Here is a 13,876-nt window from a genome sequence, read left to right as displayed (position 1 = left end):
CGTCTGCCTCTGACAAGAACCCAAAGGATCTCACACTGGAAGAAAGAAGAAGATATTGGAGCTCTAGAGGTCAGAATTTGGACCAATAGAGGTGTGCCATCGTGATTAATCATGAGACTTTTGATATGTTAATATGATTAATCATAAGAGTTGAGTAAGGTAGTGAGCTCCCCATCACTAGAGGCATGCAAATGAAGGCTGAAAGACTCTGCCTGGGGAATGTTACATCAGGTCCTTATAGGCTGGGCAAGACCCAAGCATGTAATTAAAAATCTGTGACTGTGGCACCATTGTAAAGACCCCTCTTGGGAAGTTCTTCTTTTAAAACTGAATTTTCCTGAATCCCTCAGTGATCTTACGAGAGGTCCCAGCCTCTCCAAAGTGGATCCTTTGCCCCCCGTTCCTGCCTGCAGGGCCCAAGAACTCCCCAAAGATTTCTTCCCAGAGATGTCAGTGCCATCATCTCCTTGAGGAGGGTCCCAAGAGAAGGACATCTCAGCTGCAGGGCTGTGAATGGTTTTGTGAATATATTCATCCATCACACACTGCTGTATTTAAAATAGATCAGCAACAAGGACCTACTGTACAGCCCAGGGAACTCTGCTCAATGTTATGTGGCAGCCTAGGTGGAAAGGGAGTTTGGGGGGATAATGGACACGGGTATATGTATGGTTGAGTCCCTTCGCTGTTCACCTGAAACTATCACAACATTGTTCATCGGCTATACTCCAATAAAAAGCTAAAACAAAATGACTTGGAAGCAATGCACACTGAAGTATACACGTGCAGGCTCTGGACTCCGACCTGCCTGAGTTCAAACCCTGCTTTTGTCTCTCCTCCATTGATGATTGATCGAGTGAGGAGATTCCTCAGAGCCATAGTTTCCACCTCTGCACAAAGGGGGAACTATTGCATAACTGTTAAGTTTGTTGTGGGGGTTAAAGAAATAAAACAAGATCCTGCCAGGAAGCGCCTACATATACTGTAAGTGCTCAAGAAAAAGAGTAAGTGGTGATGGTAGTGATGAGGAATGCCAAATTGTTTGTTGATTCACCTATTCACATGGTCATTTGGCAACCATTTCTTGGAGCCTGGGTGTTGACATCCCACCATGCGGCCTGTGGGGAACCAGCCTTACTTCTCTGAACCTCCGCAGTGAAGTCCCTCCTGATTGGTCCCTTGGTGTATTAGTTTCCTAAGGCTGCTGTCTCAAATGACCATAAACAGTAATGCCTTCAAACAAAACCAGTTTGCTATCTTAGAGTTCTGAGGTCAAAGGTCTGAAAATGGGTCTCGTGTTAACATCAAAATATTATCAAACTCATTATTAGAGAAATGCAAATGAAAACCACAATGAGGTATTATCTCCCACTGGTCAGAATGGCCATCATCAAAAAGTTTGCAAACAATAAGTGCTGGAGAGAGTGTGGAGGAAAGGGAACCCTCTTACGCTGTTGGTGGGAATAGAAACTGACACAACCACTATGGAAAACAGTGTGGAAATTGCTTTAAAAACCAGGAATAAAACTGTATAAACTGGGCATATATCCAGCGTATACTGGGCATATACCCTGAGAAAAGCAGAATTGAAAAGGACACATGTACCCCAATGTTCATTGCAGCACTGTTTACGATAGCTAGAACATGGAAGCAACCTAGATGTCTATCAGCAGATGAATGGATAAGGAAGTTGTGGTACACATATAGATGAAATATCACTCATCTATAAAAAGGAATGCATTTGAGTCAGTTCTAATGAGGTGGATGAATCTGTAGTCTATTACAACAGAGTGAAGTAAGTCAGACAGAGAAAGGCAAATATCATATATTAAACACGTATATATGGAATCTAGAAAGATGGTACTGATGATCCTACATGCAGGTCAGCAAAGGAGACAGAGACACAAAGAACAGACTTTTGGACTCAGTGGGAGAATGAGAGGGTGGGATGATTTGAGAGAATAGCATTGAAACAGATACATCACCATATGTAAAACAGCCAGTGGGCATTTGGTGTGTGATGCAGGCTACCTGGAGAGATGGGGTGGGGAGGGAGGTAGGAGGGGGGTTCAGGATGTGGGGGACACATGTATACCTATAGTTGATTCATACTGATGTATGGCAAAAACCATCACAATATTGTTAAGTAATTATCCTCCAATTAAATAAATAAATAATTTTTTTTTAAAAAGATAGCAGGGTAGCATGTCTTTTGGAGGCTCTCATCGAGAATCTCTTCCTTGCTTTTTCCAGTTTCAAGAACATTGTCCACATTCCTTGGCTAATGGCTCCTACCTCTGTCTCCAAAACCAGCAGTGTGGGGCTTCTCTGGAGGTCCAGTGGTTAAGACTCCAAGCATCCACTGCTGGGGGCACGAGTTTGATCCCTGGTTGGGGGAACTAAGATCCCACATGCCTCGCAGAGCAGCAAAAAAGAAAAAAAAACAAAAACAAAAAAACCCAGCAGCGTAGCATCTTCAAATCTCTCTCTGACTCTCCAACATCTGCTTCCCTCCTCACATCTCCTTCTCTGACTTTGATCCTCCTGCCTCTCTCTCTCTCTCTCTCTCTCTCTCTTTTTTTTAAAGAAGTTTTATTTTGTTTATTTATTTTTGGCTGTGCTGGGTTTTTGTTGCTGCAAGGACTTTTCTCTAATTGTGGAAGCCGGACTACTGTCTAGGTGCGGTGTGCAGGCTTCTCACTTCAGGGACTTCTCTTGTTGTGGAGCACAGGCTCTAGGGCATGCGGGCTTTAGTAGTTGCAGCTCCCAGGCTCTAGAACACAGGCTCAGTAGTTGTGGCACACAGGCTTAATTGCTCCACAGCATGTGAGATCTTTCTGGACCAGGGATCGAACCCTTGTCTCCTGCATTGGCAAGTGGATTCTTTGCCACTGAGCCACCAGGGAATCCTCTGCTTCCCTTTTATAAGGACCCTTGTGAGCCAGCTGGGTAATCCAAGATCATGTCTCCATCTGGAGATCCTTAAACACATTTACAAAGTCCCTTTTGCCATTGTTGTTCAGTTGCTAAGTCATGTCTAACTCTGCAATCCCATGGACTGCAGCACGCCAGGCTTTCCTGTCCTTCACTATCTCCCAGAGTTTGCTCAAATTCATGTCCATTGAGTTGGTGATGCCCTCCAACCATCTCATCCTCTGCTGCCCCCTTCTCCTCCTGCGCTCAATCTTTCCCAGCATCAGGGTCCCCGCCTTTTGCCATGGAAAGTCCCATTTGCACATGCTGGGGATGAAAGCATGGACATCTTTGGGAGGGCATGATTTTGCCAGCCACATCTGTGTCCACTGTCTTCTGGTCCCACCACTTGTCTCTCCAGGTTCTCTCTGGTTATCATTCCCCAAATTTCTGCCCCAGCTCACTCTAATCTCTGGATTTCGGGCATGCTGTCCCATCTGTCTAAATGCTCCTCTGGTATTACTCACACTTCATGTCTCCATACCACCCTCCCCAACCCCATTTCCCCAACTTCCCAGATTAGATTAAATCCCCACCTTGTAAATCATCTGCAGTCACAGTGGCTGTGGACTATTCCTTACTGCTTGGCTCCTTGTGTGTGTGTGTGTGTGTATGCACTCAGTTGTGTCTGACTCTTTTGCAACCCCATGGACTGTAGCCCACCAGGCTCCGCTGTCCATGGAATTTTCCAGACAAGAATACTGGAGTGGGTTGGCGTTTCCTCCTCTAGAATATCTTCCCAACCTTTGGGTCACTCTAAAGCTCCCTCCAGGCAGAGGCTGTGACCCTTGCACACAACTACATCCTCATACCTGGCACAGTACTTGTCATGCAGCAGCCCCTGGAAACACCTGGTCAGCTTGATCTGACTCATTGCCCCTTTATCCTCCTGCCCCAGGGCTGGCTTCCTTGTTACTGGATACAGGTGTATCTGTTTCCTAAGGCTGCTGTAATAGAACATCACAAGCTGAGCGGCTTCGACAACAGAAATGGATTATCTCTGAGTTCTGGAGGATGAAAGTCCATGATCAACGTGTTGTCAGGGTTGGCTTCATTTGATGGCTTTAGCGCAGAGTTTGGTCCATTCCTCTCTCCTAGATCATGGTGGTTTGCTGGAAAGCTTGTTTTTAAATTTATTTATCTATGTATTATTTTTTTTTTTTTGGCTACGCTGGGTCTTCCCTGCTGCCTGGGGTTTTCTCTAGCTGTGACTCTCTAGTTGAGGTACACTGGCTTCTCCTCACTGCGGTGGCTTCTCTTGTTGCAGAGCACGGGCTCTACTTGCAGGCTTCAGTACTTGCAGCACATGGGCTCAGTAGTTGTGGCACACGGGCTTAGTTGCCCCACGGCACGTGGGATATTCCCAGACCAGGGATGGAGCCTGTATCTCCTGCATTAACAGGTGGATTCTTAACCCCTTGACCACCGGAGAAGTCCCTGCTGGTAATTTCTGGCATTGTTTGTCTCACAGATACATCACCCTGACCTCTGCCTTCATCTTCACGTGTCTTCTCCCTGTGCATGTCTACCTGTATCCAAGTTTCCCCCTTTTATAAGGACACAGTCATATTGGATTAGAGACTACCCTTATGATCTCATTTTAACTTGATCATCTGGAAAGATCGTATTCCAAATAAGGGTCCATGCACAGGCACTGGGGGGTGAGGACTTTAATATCTTTTTGGGGGGGAGGACACAATTTAACCCATAAACATGAGGATTCTGCCCTCAGAGTCATCCACACTTGAAACCCCAATCTTCTTTGCCTCCACTTTCACACAATTCAGGAAATATGGGTAGAGGGACTTGGTAAAATAAACCCTTAAGCTGAGGGCTGGAGACTCCATGGCAAGTCCTAGAAGGTGTCTTTTTTTTTTTTTTACCTTATCCCATGACAATCGGGATCTTAGTTCCCTGACTAGGGATGGAACTCATGCCCATTGCAGGGGAAGCATGGAGTCATAACCACTGGACCACCAGGGAAGTCCCTGGAAGGCATCTTAATCCTGCTTTCAAGATCTGCAAGTGAAGAAGAGCAAATGTGCCTTGGGAATCTCTATTTCTCAGGCTGCATCACCAGGGGGAATGAGAATGAATAGATTTTATTATTTATTTATTGTAAATAATTACAAGAAAATATTCCCTTGGCTTTGCCCTTCCCTGCCATCCTCTTCTACTTTTCTAAGGTCTCTCAAGGTCTCCCCCAGGTGGATGGCAGTGAGGTGTCTCACCCACACTCCCAGGTTAGTGTGCTCACTGCCACCTCTTTTGCTGCACACATACCAGGTTTCTCATTCAGCCCCACTGGCAGTGCTGTGAAATACAGAGGTACAGCTATTGCCCAGTGTTTTCCCTCACCCCTTGATTCATTTTTTTTAATTGACTTATAGTTTTTTTACAATGTTGTGTTGGTTTCAGATGTACATCACAGTGATTCAGTTATATAATTCTTGTTTACATTTTTCCCTTATCAGTCAGTTCAATTCAGTCACTCAGTCGTGTCTGACTCTTGGCGACCCCATGAATCGCAGCACGCCAGGCCTCCCTGTCCATCACTTATAGGTGATTACAAATATAATATCGGTTACTATATTGACTGTAGTTCCCTATGCTATACAGTAGGTCCTTGTTGGTTATCTATTTTACATATGTGTTCATGCTCAGTAGCTCAGTCGTGTCCAACTCTTTGCTGCCCCATGGACTGTAGCCCGTCAGGCTCCTCTGTCCATGGGGATTCTCCAGGCGAGAATACTGGAATGGGTTGCCATTTACTCCTTCCAGGAATCTGCCCAACCCAGGAATCGAACTCAAGTCTCTTACATCTCTTGCATTTGCAGGCAGATTCTTTACCACTGTGCCGCCTAGGAAGCCCATTTTATATATAGTAATGTGTATATGTTAATCCCAACCTCCTATTTTACCCCTCCCCCCTTTCCTCTTAGATAACCATAGCTTGTTTTCTTTTTTTGTAATTTTATTTTATTACTGGAGTATAGCTGCTTTACAAGGTTGTGCTAATTTCAGTTGTACAACATTGTGAAACAGCTGTATGTATACATATATCCCCCCTTCTTGAGCCTCCCTCCCACCCTTCCCATCCCACCCCTTTCGATCATCACAGAACACTAAGCTGAGCCTGCTGTGCTATGCAGAAGCTTCCCACTGTCTGCTTTACATGGCAGCGTATATATGTCAGTGCTACTCTCTGTAAGTTTGTTTTCTATGTCTGTGAGTCTCTACCTGTTTTGTAAATAAGCTAATTTGAATCCTTCTTTTTAGATTCTTTATAGATTTAGATATAAGAAAGATCATTTATTTGTCTTTCTCTGGCTTACTTCACTTAGTATGACAACCTCTAACTCCATTCATGTTGCTGCAAATGCCATTGTCCAGTTTGAGATGCACAGAGTGTGAGGCCGTTGTCCAAGGCTACTTACTTTTGATGTGGTAAAGTCCTGATGTGAACCCCATGTGTCTGACTCCAGGGCTTATGCCCGTAACCCTGCCTCAATAAATCACGACCCCTAGTTGGGAGAGAAAGCAGGTTCAGAGGAAGAAAGGGCACAGGTTGGTCAGAGGTGGATCTGAACCTATAGCCATAGAGGCTATTATATTTTCCTTATTTAAGGAATGAAAACTTATGCACAAAATCATACATAGCCCAAGGCACTGTTTTCCAACAGCTTATTTTGGAAAACTTCAAGCATACAGTAAAGTTGAAAGAATCCTGCTTTGAACTCTCATATACCTACCAACTGGTTTCTACTTTCACATTTTGGCATACTTGCTTTATCACACATCTGTCTATCTGTCCATCTATCCATCCATCCATCTATCCAGCATCCATCCATCCATTCATTCCTTCATCCCTCTATCCATCTTATCTAACCATCTTAATTTTGATGCATCCCAAAGAAGTTGAATTATCAGTACCCTCCAAGTAGTTCACCATGTGGAGTATTAACTAAAGCTCAGTATTTGTGTGTAGATTTTTATCTTTTGAGATCTAATTTACATTTAGTGAAATGCATAGATCTCAGGTGTGGTGGCTCAGATGGTAAAGCATCTGCCTACAATGTGGGAGACCGGGGTTCGATCCCTGGGTCAGGAAGATCCCCTGGAGAAGGAAATGGCAACCCATTCCAGTACTCTTGCCTGGAAAATCCCATGGGCACAGTCCACAGGGTCGCAAAGAGTCGGACACGACTGAGTGACTTCACTTTCACCTTCTTCAGGTGTAATTTGCCAACTTTGAACAAATACATACATTGGTATAACCCGAATTTCTATTGAGCTATAAAATATCACCAGCCTCATCCCAGAGATACAGCACATTATCCTCTCTTTTATTCTTCTTGCTGCTGCTGCTGCTGCTAAGTTGCTTCAGTCGTGTCCAACTCTGTGCGACCCCATAGATGGCAGCCCACCAGGCTCCCCTTTCCCTGGGATTCTCCAGGCAAGAACAGTGGAGTGGGTTGCCATTTCCTTCTCCAATGCATGAAAGTGAAAAGTGAAAGTGAAGACGCTCAGTTGTGTCTGACTCTTAGCAACCCCATGGACTGCAGCCTTCCAGGTTCCTCTGTCCATGGGATTTTCCAGGCAAGAGTACTGGAGTGGGGTGCCATTGCCTTCTCCGTTATTCTTCTTATGGAAGTATAATTTATGCTCAGTAAAATCCACAAATCCTAAGTGTATCACTCAGTGAATTTTTATGTGAACTCTAAGCTGTAACCACTGGGCTGGACTTGGAATTACTTTTCTTCCTCATAACTGGATTTTGTCTTCGGGCGAGATTCTTTGATATGACTATAAATCAATTAGGTTCTCCATTAGGAGTGATTTTACCCCCTAGGGCTTCCATGGTGGCTCAACTGGTAAAGAATCTGACTGCAATATGGGAGACCTGGGTTTGATCCCTGGATTGGGAAGATCCCTTGGAGAAGGGAAAGGCTATTCACTCCAGTATTCTGGCCTGGAGAATTCCACAGACTCTATAGTCCATGGGGTCACAAAGAGTTGGACACAACTGAGCAACTTTCACTTTCACTTTGCCCCTAGAGCACAGCTGGTGATATCCGGAGCCATTTTGACTGTCAGTACTGGGGAGGGGCTGCTGGCATTTTGTAGGTAAGGATCAAGGATGCTGCTAAACACCCTACAAACCTACAAACACCCTACAAACACCCCCACAGGACAGCCCCCTGCCACAGCAAGGGATTATCTGATTCTAAACATCAATGGGCTTCCCAAGTGGACCTAGTGGTAAAGAAACTGCCTGCCAATGCAGGAGACGTAAGAGACTTCGGTTCGATCCCTGGGTTGGGAAGATCCCCTGGAGGAGGGCAACCCTCTCCAGTGTTCTTGCCTGGAGAATCCCATGTACAGAGGAGCCTGGTGGGCTACAGTCTATGGGGTCGCAAAGAGTGGGACATGACTAAGCAATTCAGCAGGCACGTGGATGGTGGCCCAGTGGTTGATTCCTCCCTTCCACTGTAGGGGGGCGCCTATTCAAAATCTCTGGTTGGGTACCTAAGATCCCTTATGCCAAAAAATAAAATAATAATACTAAATGTCTTTAAAAGGGTGGGGGGAAGGGAACGAAGCACCAGAGAGGTACAGAAAACACAGAGGAGGTGCAGTGGATCTGTTTCATTCATCTCTTTATTTATGTCCAGTGCTTGGTGCCTGGTGATAGGTAAGTAAATGAATGAATCAGTCAGCAAATTCCTTTATTTTATTTTTATTTTTTTGCACACTCTGTGTGTCAGATACCCTTTGTAGTATTCACTGATCTTGGGACTGTCAGAGATACAAACATAGATGTGTGCTCATGGGGTCAAGCTCTTTCAGGGAGGAATCTCTGATAACCAGGAGAGGAGCTAAACATTGAGGAGAGGCGGAGGTGGGGGAGAGGTGGGAGGAGCCCTTCATGAATCACAGGACCTATAAACAAAGCCTTTGAAGGAAAGTATCAGGTGAAAGTGGGGAGGGGAGTCCTGGCAGAGGAACAGTCAGGGCAGAGGCTTGAAGGGGAGCGATCAAGCCAAATGCTGGGGTAGTGGGTGGGTGGATGCTATGAGCATGACTAAAGCACTGGTTCATGGGGAAACAGTGCTCAAGTGGATGCAGAGGGGCGGAGGGAGGGGAATGGGGTGGTGGGTGTGGGGGGCTGGCCCCAGATCAGAAGTAGCCTTAAGGGCCAGGCTGGAGAGGTTGGACTTGAGGGCAGTGAGAAGCCACTGAAGAATTCAGCCCAGGGGTGGGGCATGGGCCATTTTGCATTTTTGGAAAGTCATTCTGTCGGCTGGGTGGAGGGGAACAGGGTGAGTGGAGCTGGAGGAAGAGCATGAGTAAAGAGGCCAAATTTCAAAAAGTCAGAGATGACGAAGGCTTGAACTCAGGTGGGGCTGGGGGCAGAGAGGCAAGAATGAGGTAGAAGGGGTGGGTGATTCCCTGGCGGTCCAGTGATTAAGACTCTATGCTTCCACTGCGAGGAGTGTAGGTTCGATCCCTTGCTGGGGAACTGAACTATGAGCCCTTGCATGCTGTGGCAGCACAGCCAAAAAAAATTAAAAAATAATAATAGTAAAAAAAGAATAACATAGAATATTCTGAGGATGAAAGTGAAGGGTGGTCCAGAACTGGGTTCCACGTGGGGCATCCCTAGAAGGCTGATTTCTAGGCTACTAGGCCCTCAAACAGTAAATAGAACAGAGTTTCCTTCTCAAGTCCACTGAGGAAATCCTAGGACTTTATTTTTTTAATTCAACGAATATTTGAGGGCTTATTTTGTCCCACCCAGGGTTTAGCGGGGTGGATACAGCCATATCTAAGGTAGACTCAACCCTGCCCACCAGGAGCAAATGGAGACAATAGACAAGCAAACAAATGGATAATATAGTTTAGAAAATTGGAGTGGGGGTGATGTGATAGTTCTTCAGCCTGTCCCACTCTTTGTGACCCCATGGACTGTAGCCTGCCAGGCTCTTCTGTCCATGAAATACTCCAGGCAAGAATACCAGAATGGGTAGCCATTTCCTCCTCCAGGGGATCTTCCCGACCCAGGGATTGAACCCAGGTCTCCTACATTGCAGGCCGATTCTTTACTGTCTGAGCCCTCAGGGAATCCCGGGAATGGGGCGGGGAGAAAAAAGAGGAGGATGAGATGGCAAGTGATGGATAAGGCAGAACAGTTGGGTGTGGGGGGCAGGGATGGTGACTAGTAAACCTCTCTGGGGAGGTGATATCTCCGTGGGGGCTAAAGGGATGGGCAGGTGCCAGTTATGTAGAGAGTCAGGCAGGTGAAAGAGCATGTGCAAAGGCCCTGAGGTTACACAGCTTTCACATGTGCAACTCCCAGCAAGGAAACCAGTGTGGTAGATCAGAGAGAGAGAGAGAGGGTGGAGAGAAGAGCGGGGCGGAAAAAGGCTTAAGAGATGGTTGAAGTCAGACCTGAGGGCTGTGGAGGTTTGATGAGGAATTTGATGAGGAAGGCAAGCAGGGAGTCGATGAGCAACATGTGACTGCTGTTCAGGTGAAAAACTGTGGGTTGGCCAAAAAGTTTGTTCAGGTATTAATGGAAAAACCAGAACTAGCGTTTTGGCCAACCCAATATTATTCAGACAGGCTTTGGTTCAACATTGCCCTCTGCCAATTGCATATAAAATATTTTAAATATTATGTGATATCACTTATATGGGGAATCTAAAAAATAATGATACAAATGAACTTATTTGCTAAGCGGAAACAGACTCAGATTTCAAAAACAAACTTACCAGAGGGGAAAAGTGGGGAGGGATAAATTAGAAATTTGGGTTAATGTATACAGGCTACTATACATAAAATAGATAATCAACAAGACCCTACTGCATAGAACAGGGAACTCCATTATATTCTATAATAACCATATAAGGGAAAAGAATCTGAAAAAGAATAGGTATCCTCAGTTCAGTTCAGTCGCTCTGTCGTGTCTGACTCTTTGAGACCCCATGAACTGCAGCACGCCAGGCCTCCCTGTCCATCACCAACTCCTGGAGTTCATTCAGACTCACGTCCATCGAGTCAGTGATGCCATCCAGCCATCTCATCCTCTGTCGTCCCCTTTTCCTCTTGCCCCCAATCCCTCCCAGCATCAGAGTCTTTTCCAATGAGTCAACTCTTCGCGTGAGGTGGCCAAAGTATTGGAATTTTAGCTTTAGCATCATTCCTTCCAAAGAACACCCAGGGCTGATCTCCTTCAGAATGGACTGGTTGGATCTCCTTGCAGTCTAAGGGACTCTCAAGAGTCTTCTCCAACATCACAGTTCAAAAGCATCAATTCTTCGGTGCTCAGCTTTCTTCACAGTCCAACTCTCACATACATACATGACCACTGGAAAAACCATAGCCTTGATTATACAGACCTTTGTTGGCAAAGTAATGTCTCTGCTTTTGAATATGCTATCTAGGTTGGTCATAACTTTCCTTCCAAGGAGTAAGCGTCTTTTAATTTCATGGCTGCAGTCACCATCTGCAGTGATTTTCGAGCCCAAAAAAATAAAGTCTGACACTGTTTCACTGTTTCCCCATCTATTTCCCATGAAGTGATGGGACCAGATGCCATGATCTTCGTTTTCTGAATGTTGAGCTTTAAGCCAACTTTTTCACTCTCCTCTTTCACTTTCATCAAGAGGCTTTTTAGTTCCTCTTCACTTTCTGCCATAAGGGTGGGGTCATCTGCATATCTGAGGTTATTGATATTTCTCCCGGCCATCTTGATTCCAGCTTGTGTTTCTTCCAGCCCAGCGTGTCTCATGATATACTCTGCATATAAGTTAAATGAGCAGGGTGACAATATACAGCCTTGACATACTCCTTTTCCTATTTGGAACCAGTCTGTTGTTCCATGTCCAGTTCTAACTGTTGCTTCCTGACCTGCATATAGGTTTCTCAAGAGGCAGGGCAGATTATCTGGTATTCCCATCTCTTTCAGAATTTTCCACAGTTTATTGTGATCCACACAGTCAAAGGCTTTGGCATAGTCAATAAAGCAGAAATACATGTTTTTCTGCAACTCTCTTGCTTTTTCCATGATCCAGCAGATGTTGGCAATTTGATCTTTGGTCTCTCTGCCTTTTCTAAAACCAGCTTGAACATCTGGAAGTTCATGGTTCATGTATTGCTGAAGCCTGGCTTGGAGAATTTTGAGCATTACTTTACCAGCATGTGAGATGAGTGCAATTGTGTGGTAGTTTGGGCATTGTTTGGCATTGCCTTTCTTTGGGATTGGAATGAAAACTGCCCTTTTCCAGTCCTGTGGCCACTGCTGAGTTTTCCAAATTTGCTGGCATATTGAGTGCAGCACTTTCACAGCATCATCAGCCTAAATCAAATCCCTTATGATTATACAGTGGAAATGAGAAATAGATTTAAGGGACTAGATCTGATAGATAGAGTGTCTGATGAATTATGGACTGAGGTTTGTGACATTGTACAGGAGACAGGGATCAAGACCATCCCCATGGAAAAGAAATGCAAAAAAGAAAAATGGCTGTCTGGGGAAGCCTTACAAATAGCTGAGTAAAGAAGAGAAGCAAAAAGCAAAGGAGAAAAGGAAAGATATAAGCATCTGAATGCAGAGTTCCAAAGAATAGCAAGAAGATATATGAAAGCCTTCCTCAGCAATCAATGCAAAGAAATAGAGGAAAACAACAGAATGGGAAAGACTAGAGATACCAAGGGAACATTTCATGCAAAGATGGGCTCGATAAAGGACAGAAATGGTATGGACCTAATAGAAGCAGAAGATATTAAGAAGAGGTGGCAAGAATACACAGAAGAACTGTACAAAAAAAGAGCTTCATGACCAAGATAATCACGATGGTGTGATCACTCACCTAGAGCCAGACATCCTGGAACGTGAAGTCAAGTGGGCCTTAGAAAGCATCACTATGAACAAAGTTAGTGGAGGTGATGGAATTCCAGCTGAGCTATTTCAAATCCTGAAAGAATAGGTATGTGTGTATGTATAACTGAATCACTTTGCTGTACACTTGAAACTAGCACAACATTGTCAATCAATTGCGCATGTGTGCTAAATGCCTTCAATCCTGTCCAAATCTTTGCAACCCTATGGACTGTAGCCCACCAGGCTCCTCTGATCCCGGGATTTTCCAGGCAAGAATACTGGAGTGGATTGCCATGCCCTCCTCCAGGGGATCTTCCCAGCCCAGGGATCGAACCCAGGTCTCTTACATCTCCTGCATTGGCAGGTGGGTTCTTTACCACTAGTGCCACCTGGGAAGCCCAGATCAACTGTACTCCAATAGAAAATAAAAATTAAATTTTAAAGTTAAAAAAACTTTTTAAAAAGTCTTTATTGAATTTGTTGCAATATTATTTGTCTTTTTCTTAATATTTTGGGTTTTTTTGCCTTGAGGCATGTGGGCTGTTAGCTCCCCTACCAGGTATCGAACCCACACCCCCCTGAATAAGAAGGCTAAGTGTCAACCACTGAAGCACCAGGGAAGTCCCTAAAAAAGACTTTTTGTTGAGGTATAACAGCTACCCTGTAAAGTGCACAATGCCCTGGTCATAAGTGCGTGACTCAATGAGTTTTTACTTACGTATAACCTTCGCCCCGCACAAGGTATAGAACATTCCTTTCTGCAAAGACATGGTTTCTCAGTCTCGACTGCACTGACATTTGGAGCAGGACGTTTCTTTGTTGGGAGGGGCTCTCTTGTGCATTGCAGGGTGTTAACCTTGACCCCAGTCACCACCCACGCATCGCCTCTCACTTGTCCTTTGTTTCTTGGATGTTTGCACCTTTTGACTATGTTCACCCATTTCCTTCACACCGCATTCCCCATCTCTTACAACCACCAATCTATTCTCTATTTTTTTTTTTTTGCTTGGTTTTATT

The sequence above is a fragment of the Bos taurus genome, chromosome 7 (assembly GCF_002263795.3).
Source record: "Bos taurus isolate L1 Dominette 01449 registration number 42190680 breed Hereford chromosome 7, ARS-UCD2.0, whole genome shotgun sequence".
NCBI lineage: Eukaryota > Metazoa > Chordata > Mammalia > Artiodactyla > Bovidae > Bos > Bos taurus.
This window is presented reverse-complemented; position numbering follows the sequence as displayed.